General features: G+C 42.1%; 1 protein-coding gene and 1 non-coding gene across 3 annotated transcripts in view; both read right to left on the bottom strand.

The window, feature by feature from the left end:
• Window positions 1–544, bottom strand: part of fbln5 (fibulin 5) — a 98767-nt gene extending 98223 nt beyond the window's left edge. For both annotated transcript variants that reach the window (XM_069916113.1, XM_069916112.1), the window contains exon 1: window positions 212–544. The gene's annotated coding sequence lies outside the window, so the exon portion shown is untranslated. The remainder of the gene's footprint in view (window positions 1–211) is intronic.
• Window positions 545–9525: 8981 nt separating this feature from the next.
• On the bottom strand, window positions 9526–9689 carry LOC138755921 (U1 spliceosomal RNA). The gene has a single exon (XR_011352633.1). It is a non-coding gene; the product is annotated as a U1 spliceosomal RNA (small nuclear RNA).
• Between the last annotated feature and the right edge of the window lie 2588 nt (window positions 9690–12277).

Below are 12277 nucleotides of genomic sequence, written 5' to 3' on the forward strand. Positions count from 1 at the left end.
TTAAAACACCACTCAAAGTGATCACGTTATGTTTGACATCTATCAACAAATCAGTCCTTCATTAAACCTTAGTTTTACATGAATTTTCCATCAATGTTTAATATAATACTTTGTTTTAGTGGGGGGGGGGGGGGGGAAGCTTAAAATCTGTTAAGATGATTAGCTGACATTCCTGCAGTTAGCAGGATACAATCTTACAGATTACACCTACCTGATCTTCAGCTTCCACTGTTGAATATTCCTGAAAAGTAGAATCAAAATTGAAAGAACTGGCGTTGCTTGGATGAACAGCTTGTATTTCCCCTTTTTTCTGCTAATGAGCCCCTGTCAGCTTTGCGTAGCGGCTAGATTTGAACATGAGAAAAGCAAATGGACCCCCCACCCCTCTCAGTCTTTTTTTTTAACCCCCAGATCTCAGAGATACCGATCGTGAAGGGAGCAGCACCTGGCTCCTTTTGAGTCCCTTTCTAATTCAGCATTAAGCCAAATTGAGCAAAGAATGCTAAAAATGAATACTTTGCTCTTTAAGCACGCTTCAAAATGCAAATGGGGCCTGTGCGTTGCTGACAGCTGGTTTAAATTACAGAGCACCAATTGGCGTGAGTTCCCACAACCAGCTTGTGGATCTTGGCAGTTTAGGGCTCCACACTTTGTCTTTCTGGAAAGGCTGAGACCTTCAGCATATTTAAACTCCAGCATTTGATTATGTTATTTGCTTTTACATGTTAGCTCATGAGACCTGAATTTGTATGAGATTAAAATTAACTTATGAAAAATCCCAACCCATTCAGACATCTGCTGCAGAAACCAACACCAAAGTAAATGGAATATTTGGAATAATCTGTGCATTTCTTCCCGAAATTTCTGGGGCACTGTGGGACCTGGGTTCGATTTTTACATGTGGTTGGTTGGGAGTTTTGGGGAGGGGTGAAGTGGTTGATGAAGTGTCATCAAAGCTTACAAATTACTGCATCGAAAAATGCCCAACATTCAATGAGAACATTGCAGGACTAAGACGCCTCACTGTCCTTTACCATGGATGAAATAGAGCTAAATTAATCATCACTTTTTCTGCTTATCATTTGCAAAGCCGTGAAGCAAACTTTGAAAATTGTCAAGACACATTTTTGGTGTTGGAGTATTCAATTTTATAATTTTCCACTCATAGTCATTTCTGTGAGGAAAGGCAATATATTCATAATTGGTATAAATAATTCCATTATTTAAACACATTGGCACAGAAGTTACAATTTGCAACATCAACTTGGAATGGCATACTTCATCCATACAACATCTCTGTTATTTCCACTGTGTTAACTAGAAGAATGTGGAAATAATGTAGAGAGAATACTACATAAACATTCTGACTTTGGTTTTGGGGTAGGATTGATTGTCCCACTTCCAGCTCTCCAGACTGAAATCTGGAGTGACTCCCAGGAATTTAAATTTGCTCACTCTTCCACCTCTAACCCCAATGATCACTGGTTTGTCCACCTCTGGTTTTCCATTCCTTAATTATCAGCTCATTGAGTGAAAGGCTATTAGTCCACAATTCAGCCAAGTTTTCAATCTCCCTCCTAACTGCAGACCCATCCCCTCCTTTTATACCACCCACTGAAATCTGACAGCATTGCTGATCTGACCCATCTGCACTGATTGCATTGGCCACTTTCTTACTGGCATGCTGGACCAGTTCATGTCACTCAGCTCCGGTGCTAATTATTGTTCAAGGTTGTCATCCCGCAATAACACACAATTACAAGTGGAATTTGAGAAAATGCCAGCTAAATTGTTCTTCTCCGGAAACTCAGACTTAAGGGTACCCCAGCGAGGGATAAATACGTGCCAGTTTGAAATAGATTGAAGCAAGAGAGTCGGCTAATACTGTGATTGTAGCCAATACACAGAATAGCTGGAGAAACTCAGCAGGGCCTGCAGCATTCATAAAAGGCAGAGCTAGACAATCAATGTTTCAGGCCTGACCCCATTGTTAATGTACGAGTAAAAGCCTGAGTAAGAAAATAGGGGGATGAGGGGCCAGGGCAGAAGCACAGGGCAATAGCCAAGACTCCGTAGAGGGACATAGGTAGGAGGGCAGGAGAGAAAAGCTGAGAATTGATGGGGGGTGGTTCTGTGAATACAGAGCTGGAGGAAAGGAAACAGGATGGGGAAAAAGAACCTTTAAGGGATATTTAAACTCATTACTTGTTTTTAGACTGGTCTGTTCCAATAAAGCTTTGAGTACTTTGTCTTATTGATGCTAAACAGACTCCGTGGTGGTGAAAAATAAATTCTCTGGATGTGAAAATGTGTAGAATCCTTCCCTTCACTTATTCATATCCAAAATGGTCAGGTCCAGGCCTATTTTGGATAAACCTTTTTATTTTTCAGAGAATTGGTCATTTATCTTTTAAAAAAACAACCCAGTAGCAACAGCCAATCACTTGCAACAACAAGGGAAGGCTTTTCAAGCATTAAAACAATGTTTAATTCTCACCAGAAAAAAGATGCTGGCCACTGCCGATCACCGACACCTCCCCACCGAGGCCCCACTTGTCCTGGGAGCCCAAGGTTTCCGCTGCTGCCACCGGGAGCTGGAGGTCCCCGGTCAGTTCAGCTCTGAAAAAATTTTGGATAGATGAGGATTTCGGAGAATCCGATTTCAGATAATCGGAGTTGCACTGTATCTTTCCACTTTTCTTCTTCTTTTGGCACTGAATTAGCCATTCTTTTGTTCCTGAGTTCAGGCTCAGAGTTCCTCAAAATTCCTCAATCCAATTATTTGAGGAGATATGCAATTGCTTTCCCTGCTCAGATGGAGTAAAGCTCTTTAGTGCTGCACTGAACACGACTTCAGATTTCAGATTACAAAGTTTCAGTGCCAGCTTTTCAGGAAATCTGTGGGCAAGTGGAATGTAATAAATAGCAAGAGGTGTTCCCGTAAAGCTTGTCACACTCAGGACAAGAATATCCTAATAAAAATATCTTCATTAAATTGGTCACAGGAGTGGCAACTTTCTGCGGGAGTTGCAATTGAGCAGATTGGGCCTGTATACTGCGGAGTTTAGAAGAAGAGGAGGAAATTTCATTCTGACCAATGGGATCAGAGCAGATTGGGCCTGTATACTCCGGAGTTTAGAAGAAGAGGAGGAAATTTCATTCTCACCAGTGGGATCAGGGCAGATTGGGCCTGTATACTCCGGAGTTTAGAAAAAGAGGAGGACATTTCATTCTCACCAGTGGGATCAGGGCAAGTGCTACACCTGACAGCAAGTATTATTTGAGAATAAGTGGTGGACCATTTTGGACAGCGATGAAGGGAAACCTCTTCTGTTGAAGGCTGGTGAACCTTTGAAATTCTTACTCATGGTTCTTTCAAAACAAAAGATTGATACTGAAGGAACCAAAGGAGCATGAAGACAAATGGAGCTGAGATAGAAGATCAATCATGATCTCGATGAGAGACAAAACAGGCAAAACAACAGGTGTTGGAGGAACGCAGTGGATCAGACAGCACCTGTGGAAGGAAATGGACAGTTGACACTAAATGATCTGTTCTTGCTCCTAATTCCAATGTTCTTACATCCTTGTAAACAGTTTATAGACTCTGACGTCATGTTTTGTTCATGTACAGTAAAAACCCTGTTATCCAGAATTCAAGCAACCGGCAGCCTCAAGCAACTGGCAAAAAATAAATTGCATTAAATAAATGAGTTTAAAAAAATACAAGTTTGAAATTGGTGCCCCTGTCAGTTTACTAATCAAACAACCAGAAAATTCACTTTTCAGGCATCTACCAATCCCCATAGGTACCAGACACTGGGAGTTTTACTGTATTTTAAACACTGTTACTCAAGTGGTGTGGTATAACATTGCATTAAGTCCCAGTGCTGCACTGTGGCCATCCAGGGATTCAGTAACTGTTTAATTATCCAGTTTCTTCCAGGTCTAAGCTCTTTAGAGTTACCAACTTTCCACTGCACACCTGGAGTCCAGACAAATTTAAGATTTAGTTTCTCAGAGACTTTTCACCAGAGAGAATAATAACAAGGCTTTCTGAATTAAAAAGAAAATCAAGAAACCAGAGACATTTTGTATTAACAAAACATAAAAAAAGTAACTAAGCATGTGGTCATTAGAAGCAGAAACAAAAGGAGTTACAAAAGCTCAACTTATTTCTCTATTACACAGTCATAGGTGATAATTACTTTGTAAGTCGATTTCAATTTTGTTGCAAATACATGTAGGATTAAGCACATAATGTCACATTAATAACAAGAACACACGAAAATGGGAGGAGTGTAAGCTCTCTGGTCCTTCAAACCTGCCCCTCCTTTCAATATCATCTTGGATGATCCCCTCAGGCCTCGCGTTCTCCTCTGTACCAATTTCTTACAGCTTTGTCTTTCAAATATTGATCTACCTGCTTTTTAAATTGGGCCAACCATCCTGCTTTGATGAACGACTGGGCTAGCGAATGCTAGATTTACCAACTTCACTGAGAAGAGATTGCTGTGCACCAAGGTTTTAACCGACTAACCCCTCCTCTTGTAACTACATCCTCACATTTCAACATCTACCATGTCATGCTCCATAGGTTCTTAAGTGTTTCACTAAGATCACTCCACATTCTTCTAAATAGAATGAGTCAAATATTTCGAAGAGCAAGAATGATATTCAGTGCAAAAATGATAGAGTTTATTATCTTATACATTGTGCACTGAAACTCTTAATGACTCCAACCGAGTAGGTGCATGGTTTAAACAGTGGCAGATTAACTACCACCCAGGCCCTAGGCTATCTTTAGTAAGGCCTCCCTATCCTTGCAGGAACATAGCTAGGTTTTAATGTTTGGGGGAGTGAGAGTGCATAAAGGCGCCACGACTACGGCTGTACGCACGTATACACGCACACATTTTGCAACCAGAGTGCACGCACACTCTTAAATTGGCAGCCGCAGACGAGCAACCTTTGCTTCTGCCAACCGCAAAGTAGAAGAGAAAGCTCTGTGCTGTGAGTGTGTGTTTATGTGTGCATGTTTCTCCTTCAGATTGGTCATGAAATTGGGTCTTTCGCTTGGTGGTGCTGTAAATGGTGCTTGTGCAGATAAGGCTCGCAGCGCAAACTGGTATTGCTTCAACACCCCCCCACCCCTTTAAACTTCTCTCTTTATATATCTCTCTTCCTCCCCCTCCAGTGAGCTTGAAGACCATCTGCCTTATTAGCATTTTCCACCTCCCAGCTCCTTCCCTGTATTCACCTGTGCCACTGCCCCAAGCGGGTCGACAGAGCATTGGGATGGAGAGGGAAAGGGAGAGAGAGCACAGCATATAGTCACATAGGCAGGTTCTGCATTTAATTGATCACATCCCATTTGAATGGTATTGGCCGCCAATAATTTCAACTATTGAAGCGATAGCTGCTATTATTTAATAAAATCACACATCTTTTACATTTTAAATCATTTTATAATAAAAATGTAATCTGTTCATTATTTCACCTACATCTCCAATGTAAAAACAACCCCTTTTTGATTAAAGTTATTTTAAGGTTTGAATTAAAATGATAGGGATAGGCCTGCGACTGCTCACCAGACTCTGGTGTGCGTGTGTGGGAGGCTGAGGGGACGGGGAGGATTTGGAGTCAGAACTTGGGTGTCAGGAGCTCTGCACGCTCTGGGCGACTCAAGCTGCTTTAATTCAAAACCCACCACCCCCCACTCATCCTCCACCTTCCCACTAAACGATTAGATTTTTAACGTCTCGCCGGCCGAATTGGACATTAAAAATCTAATCGTTTGGTGGGAAGGTGGAGGATCACACACGCCACAGTGGCAAATCTTCATGCTGCAATAGCGCAACGCCGACTCTGGCCCGCCCACAGTTACCGGTTTCACCTGCGCAGTAAGTGTGAAACAATAAACCGAGACCAGGCTATCCTTTAATTAATAGGCTGAAGCCTAGGGTCTCGGGCCCCCTTGCCTTCTGGGCCCCTCGGGTTCAGCCCACTCAGCCTAACGATTAATCTGCCACTGGATTTAAAAAGAAAAGCAACTACACAAACAACTAAAAAAACAACTGCAAGTTTATTTAAGGGATAATAAATATGACAAAAATAGAAAATATTCAGTTATCCTAGAGCAAAAAAATTAACTTAGCACTGTTCAGCATGAAAACAAACTCATCAGGCACAACTCATCTATGAAATTATATACCAGAGCTTGTCCTATTTGCCTACATTTGACCCATATCCTATAAACGTTTCCTAAACATTGTTATGAACTAACAACCCTTTCAATTATTTTTTGGACTAAATGGACTTTGTTTGGTTAGCACTAAACATAGGAACAGCAATGAAAAATTCAAAATAAGATTTTTTATATTAAACTGTTAATAGCATAACATTTCTTACTTATCGCTAAAGTTACTTAACTCTTAACTTAACCCCGCTATCCACACCATATGTGTGTGTGTGTGTGTGTGTGTGTGTGTGTGTGTGTGTGTGTGTGTGTGTGTGTGTGTGTGTGTGTGAGACAATTCAATGTCCCACTCTGAAAAGTAATCTCGAGTTCAGCATAATTTTAGTCTTGCTTGAAGGTCTTAAATTCTCAGTTCAGAAATAATTATAAAGCGCTTTTAAACTTTATATCTTCAGGCCTCTTGACTCACATTGGTTATTTTCTTTCATGATGAGTTCACAAACCCAGTTAAGGGTTAAATGAAGTATCTATTTTCTTTCATGATGAATTCATAAACCCAGACAAGGGTTAAACAAATGTGATTATATTCTTCCATGATGAAGTCACAAACCAGACAAGGGTTAAACAAAGTGGCCACACAATAATAGACCCAGTACAAATCTGTCCTCTTTTCCAAAGAGACAGCAAAATGGTCTTCTGTATTTCAAAAGCCACTGATTCTATTTTCCCCTTTTCTCAGTTAACACAATACAGGGAAGGAGCTGGGGGGTGGAAAATGCTAAGAAGGCAGATGGTCTCCAATTCTGGTTACTGTAACTCAACCCTGTCTTTCACAAGGTTTCAACCCGTGTCACAGGAGTTTTGACTTAACTACTCTCCAAACTAAACGCTTCCAAAACTGAACTAAAAATGTCTGAATTCAGTAATATTTCTCCAAATTATGTGCCCGTTAGATCATCATCGAGGTAATTCCCAATTCTTGGAGACCACCTGACCATCAGTTTTACTTCTACCAAAATTTTGTTCCTTTTTCAAAACCATTCCATATCCTCTGACTTCATCTCTGTTCAAGAGGCTTGAATGGCTTTGATGAAAAGCAGATGGTTTCCTTCAGCAGTTCTTGAATAATTAAGACCCACTTGAAATCCATTAGCTCTCTCTGCCAAAGACACATCAACTCCAAGAATGAACATTTCTCAGAAAACAATGGTTCTCTATAAATGTGTTGTGACCTGTGTGTGACCCTGTACCAACCCACAGCTAACTTACTTCGAATAGATATACAATATTTTAACTCTATTTGAACTCGATTTGAACCCCAGTCACTGGCACTGTAACAGTGTTGTGCTAACCTCCACGCTAACTGTGCCCCCTAAGATTACAAGAAGATCTAGATCAACTAAGTAAGTGGGCTGAGGAATGGTAGATGGAATTAACTCAGACAAGTTGAAAGTTCAATAGGGGAGAATCTACACAGTAAATGGCAGGGCCGTGGGGAGTATTACAGAACAGAAAGTAGTAGACTGTTTTCTCAGATGCAAATGCATATTTCCCTGAAAGTGGCATGCAGATTGACAGGATGGTGAAGAGGGCATTTGGCACTCTTGCTTCCATCAATGTAGGTATTTGAGCTGGGATGTCATGTTACAACTGTACAAGTCATTGGTGAGGCCACAGTTAAAGTATTATGTGTATTGTTGGTCACCAAACTATAGAAAGAATAACATTAAGCTGGAAAGGATGCAACAAAGATTCATGAAGAAGTTACTGGGCTGGAGAGGTTGAGTTAGAAGGAGAGAGTGGGGCTTTCTTCCCCACCGAAAAGGAGGCTGATGGTGAATTTTTTGCGATACACAAGATCATGAGACAAATGGATGGGGTTTTTTGCCAAGAGGAAACGTAAAAGGGATTGGTGGCACCTTCTTCCACAGGGGGTGGTGAATAAGTGGAATACTCTGCCAGAGGAAGTGGAAGAGGCAGGTACAAGGATAAGAAAAAGTTGAGAGGGATATGGGCAAAATGCAGGCTCAGGTAAGCAAGATGGTCAGTGTGGATGGGCCAAACGATATATAACCAACTCTCGCTCCAACAGTACTGCACAATAAAGCGATATGATATAATTAAATTAATATGGCTGCCATTTCCAGTTTATAAAGGGTGATGGTAAAAATCGGTCATCAGTCACATACATAACAGACTTAGGGATAGATCATCAAAATTGGAAATGTTACATTAATGTTTCCACAGCTGGTGCTGCAGCTGCCAATGGTTGCAAATCTTCCGGATGATTTAGAAATAAAACAGGCATTACTGACAACGGGCAATAGCTAATAACACAATTCATTAAGTGAATGATTGCCTTTCTTTGATACCTTCATCATTCGTCAAGATATCACAATAATCTCTGGAAAGCATCTGTTATCGCCTTCTTGGCATCTGCTCCGGCTATAAGCAAAGATTATCCAAAGGTCGTTCATTTTAACACTTTGCCGTTTGTGGATTATTGGAACAATGGAAGCTATTCCAAAGCTGGACGGTTTTCTCAAGTTTCCAATACTCTTTAGCCTTTTTAGGGCAATTTGAATGTTAGAAACTTTCACTCATGAACTTTGGGAGAGATGGGAGGCGGTGGACACCTGAGAGTGGCCTCTTTCACCACATTGTACAATGTGCATTGTAGACCAGAGGGAACGTGTTCAAGAATATCCTCACATTACCACCACCCCCCTCACTAAAGCTACTCCTACTCCTCCCGGCACCTTGGGAGTCGTCAAGGGATCCCATTTTCCAATTGGGTTTCTGGCTACCAGGACTCTTTTACAGAGAATTTTTACATCTACTCAACTGGATGAAATAAGATCTATTTGATGATGCAAATTATATAATCTGGGGAAAGACATTTAATGGCCTCCAAATCCACCCAATAAATCCAAAAAAACGAACCTCACCCCTGCATTGACTCATGAATTCTCCACTCTAACTCTACTAGAGCTGAACTGATACTTCTTGCCATGAATATTTTAATACATTTCCAAAAGAAAGTGTGTCCAGCTTGCGATGGTTCTTTCAGCTGGCTTTCCTGGGCAGGGGGAAGATGTAGAGGGTAGCGTGTCGAATGACCCAAAGACTTGTTGACTCAAACCGAGGATTTTATTAGCAAAAGCCTGGAGCGTAGAACATCGAGGTCGACCAGTCCAGACTGACCTGGGTCTGGTAAGGAGCAGCCCTTTATGACCTGCCAGTAGGCGTGGCTACAGCTCTCAGCCAATCACTACTATTATATGTAAATATATATATTTTTTTTTAAATTTTTTTTTCTTTTATTTAAAAATTGAGCGCGAACGCAGTCCCCCACTACCACAAATTTTGCAGTCGAGTATCCCGCATTTGGGGACATCGCAGGCGTCAGCACACCCGAAGTGCAATGGGATAGCCTCGTCCTGGGAGATCGGCCATCATGACCACCGATTCTCCCCTGCCAGGTAAGTATAAATATATACATTGGTGATAGTGTCTATACTATCACATTGAAAAATGGATGTTACTGAAGGGAGATGTATCTGTGAGCTGCATTTACTACCTCCTGTAGCTTCTTTTGATCTTGAGCAGAGCAGGTCTTGTGCCCCCTCGGTGGAGCGTCCAGCAATTCTTCTTTCAATGTTGCCTCTGTAGAAGTTGTCGAGGGGGATGTGCCCAACTTAGTCTTCAGAGAAAGGGGTGTTTTCTTGCCACGTGTTTATCCCTGGTCAGTTCATTGGAGATATTTATTCCTCCAAACTAGATATTATTGCACACTCACTTCCAGGCTTATGGGCCCACATGTTCTATGTTAATTCTCTAAATATCAATTATTCCTATAATAACACTCGACTGCTCTAGTTCTTTTTATGAGGTTCAATAATGCCCTTCGGGGTATTCTTGGTAAACAAGAAAATCAGCGGATGCTGGAGTCTAGTGCAATACACGAACACACTTGAGATACTCGGCAGGTCATCCAGCCTCCTCAGAAAGCAAAGGGCAGTCACCGTTTCAGGCCTGAGTCCTTCTTCAGGATTAGCTAAAGTCAGGAGGACGCCTGATACCCTTACCAGTTCTGGCGTGTAGGCAGTGAGAGACGCAGTTCCGTAGTTGTCCCTTAATCTTTTTCAGAAGCCGAGGTGGCCGCTCCATTCGGGGGGGGGGGGGCACAATAAATGCCCTCCATACCCTCACTAGTGAAGTTCTCATCTCATACATCCCAGTGCCTTCCATCCATAAACATTATTGAGGCACAAGAGAATCAAATCACCAACTCTATTCCTACTATTTGTCTCTACTTTAAAATTTATTAAATATTTACATATTTTATATACATCTTTAAGAACATATGTGATTATTATGTGCTGTGTATTGTGTGTGGACCGTGGTCCAGAGAAAGTCTGTTTCACCAGGTTTCGTATGGCTCCAGAAACAAAGAGAACACCCCCTCACTGAGGAGAAGCAGAGATGACCCAACAGGACAGTGGCCATGGCAGCAGACCAGCGGCTGAGGGACCCACACAGGTTGCGGGCGACTTACACTCAGGGGACCCACATGGGCTGCTGGAGACTGGGATTCGAGCGAGTGCGGAGGGCATCGAGCGCTGAAGGCTCCCTGATCACGTGAGAGGTTCGCAACTGAAGCTCGGGTTGCCGATGAATCAAACAGGCGTCTGCACTGCTGCAGAAGCTGCAGGGGTGCTGGAGGCGAATCTACGGCCACTCAGTCTCTGAAGGAGGTCTCTTTTGCTTTTCTTTTTATCCTACAATCCTGCTGCTTAAGGTATTATTATTGCATGTTCTGTATATGACAATAAGGAATCTTGAATGTGAACAGTCTGGTGAAGATAAACTTGAACCTGAACTTTAAAGAAGAATGGAATTGAATATTAAGTGTGGATACAACAATCTGCAGATGCCCTATTGTTTGTATTTTGTGGCGTTGAGTGTAAAAAACTCCACTAGAGTCAATAACAGAATCACAAGAAGAGAAAACTTCAGAAAATCCTAAGTGCAATGCAGAGGATATTGCAATGCTAGATGAGCTGGTTTTGCCCTGAAGATGAATGATCCCACAGTCCTGTCCGCAAACTGTTCAGAGGGCATGCACGAGTATCATCGAATACTCCGTCAAACTTCCACAGGTGCAGCATCGACAGTACACTGACTGGTTGTGTCACAGCCTGGAACATGCAAGGCTGCAGAAAGTGGCAAACCTAGCCAAGACCATCATGGGGTCCGATCTCTCTGCCTTGAAGAAAGCGACGTGAGACCCTGCCTCAAGGAGGCAGTCAACATCGTAAAGAACTTTCATCACTCTGGTCCCAGCCTGTTCTCGATGCTATCTTCGGGCAGAAGCCTGAAGTCCATCACTTTGAGGTTCAAGACATTTCTCCCCCCCCACCCCCTCCCTGCCCCGCCTTCTCAACAGCTACCAAGCTCCTGAAGTTGCTCATACTACCTGAACCCTAACCATTCCGACTCCTGGACTACTAAAGGATCTGTCTGCACTCTTGAAAGACGACTTTGTGAAAATGTATCTCTCTCCCCTTTTATATTTACAATCTCTTTTTATGCCTTGCCATATTGTAATAACAATAATTTATACTACTGGGGTCAGAGTATCTTCTGTTCATGCTTGGACAAACAAGAATTTGGGTGCATCTGTTCATTATACTTATGCATATGACAATCCATCAAAAAAACAAATTTTATGTACAGTATTAGGTACATGGCAATAAAGGAACACTATCTTTCATTAAAAGAAAACTCATCACAGAGGAGCCCTTCTTTTGGTTCTCTTCATGGGTGCTAGCTGATATGCCGATTCCCTCTACTCTGATCAACATCTCAGTGGACCTTTTCTGGACCCAACACACAAATGTCATCGTGAAGAAAGCACGTCAGCGCCTCGACTTCCTCAGGAGTGCCACAGAGGTTTAGTATGACATTGGAAACTCTGGCAAACTTCCAAATGTGTAGTGGAATGTGTGTTGACTGACTGCATCATGGCCTGGTATATCTCTGAGTGAAAAGCCTTCTCTCCCCACCATCAAGAAA

The sequence above is a fragment of the Narcine bancroftii genome, chromosome 2, assembly GCF_036971445.1.
Source record: "Narcine bancroftii isolate sNarBan1 chromosome 2, sNarBan1.hap1, whole genome shotgun sequence".
NCBI classification, from domain to species: domain Eukaryota; kingdom Metazoa; phylum Chordata; class Chondrichthyes; order Torpediniformes; family Narcinidae; genus Narcine; species Narcine bancroftii.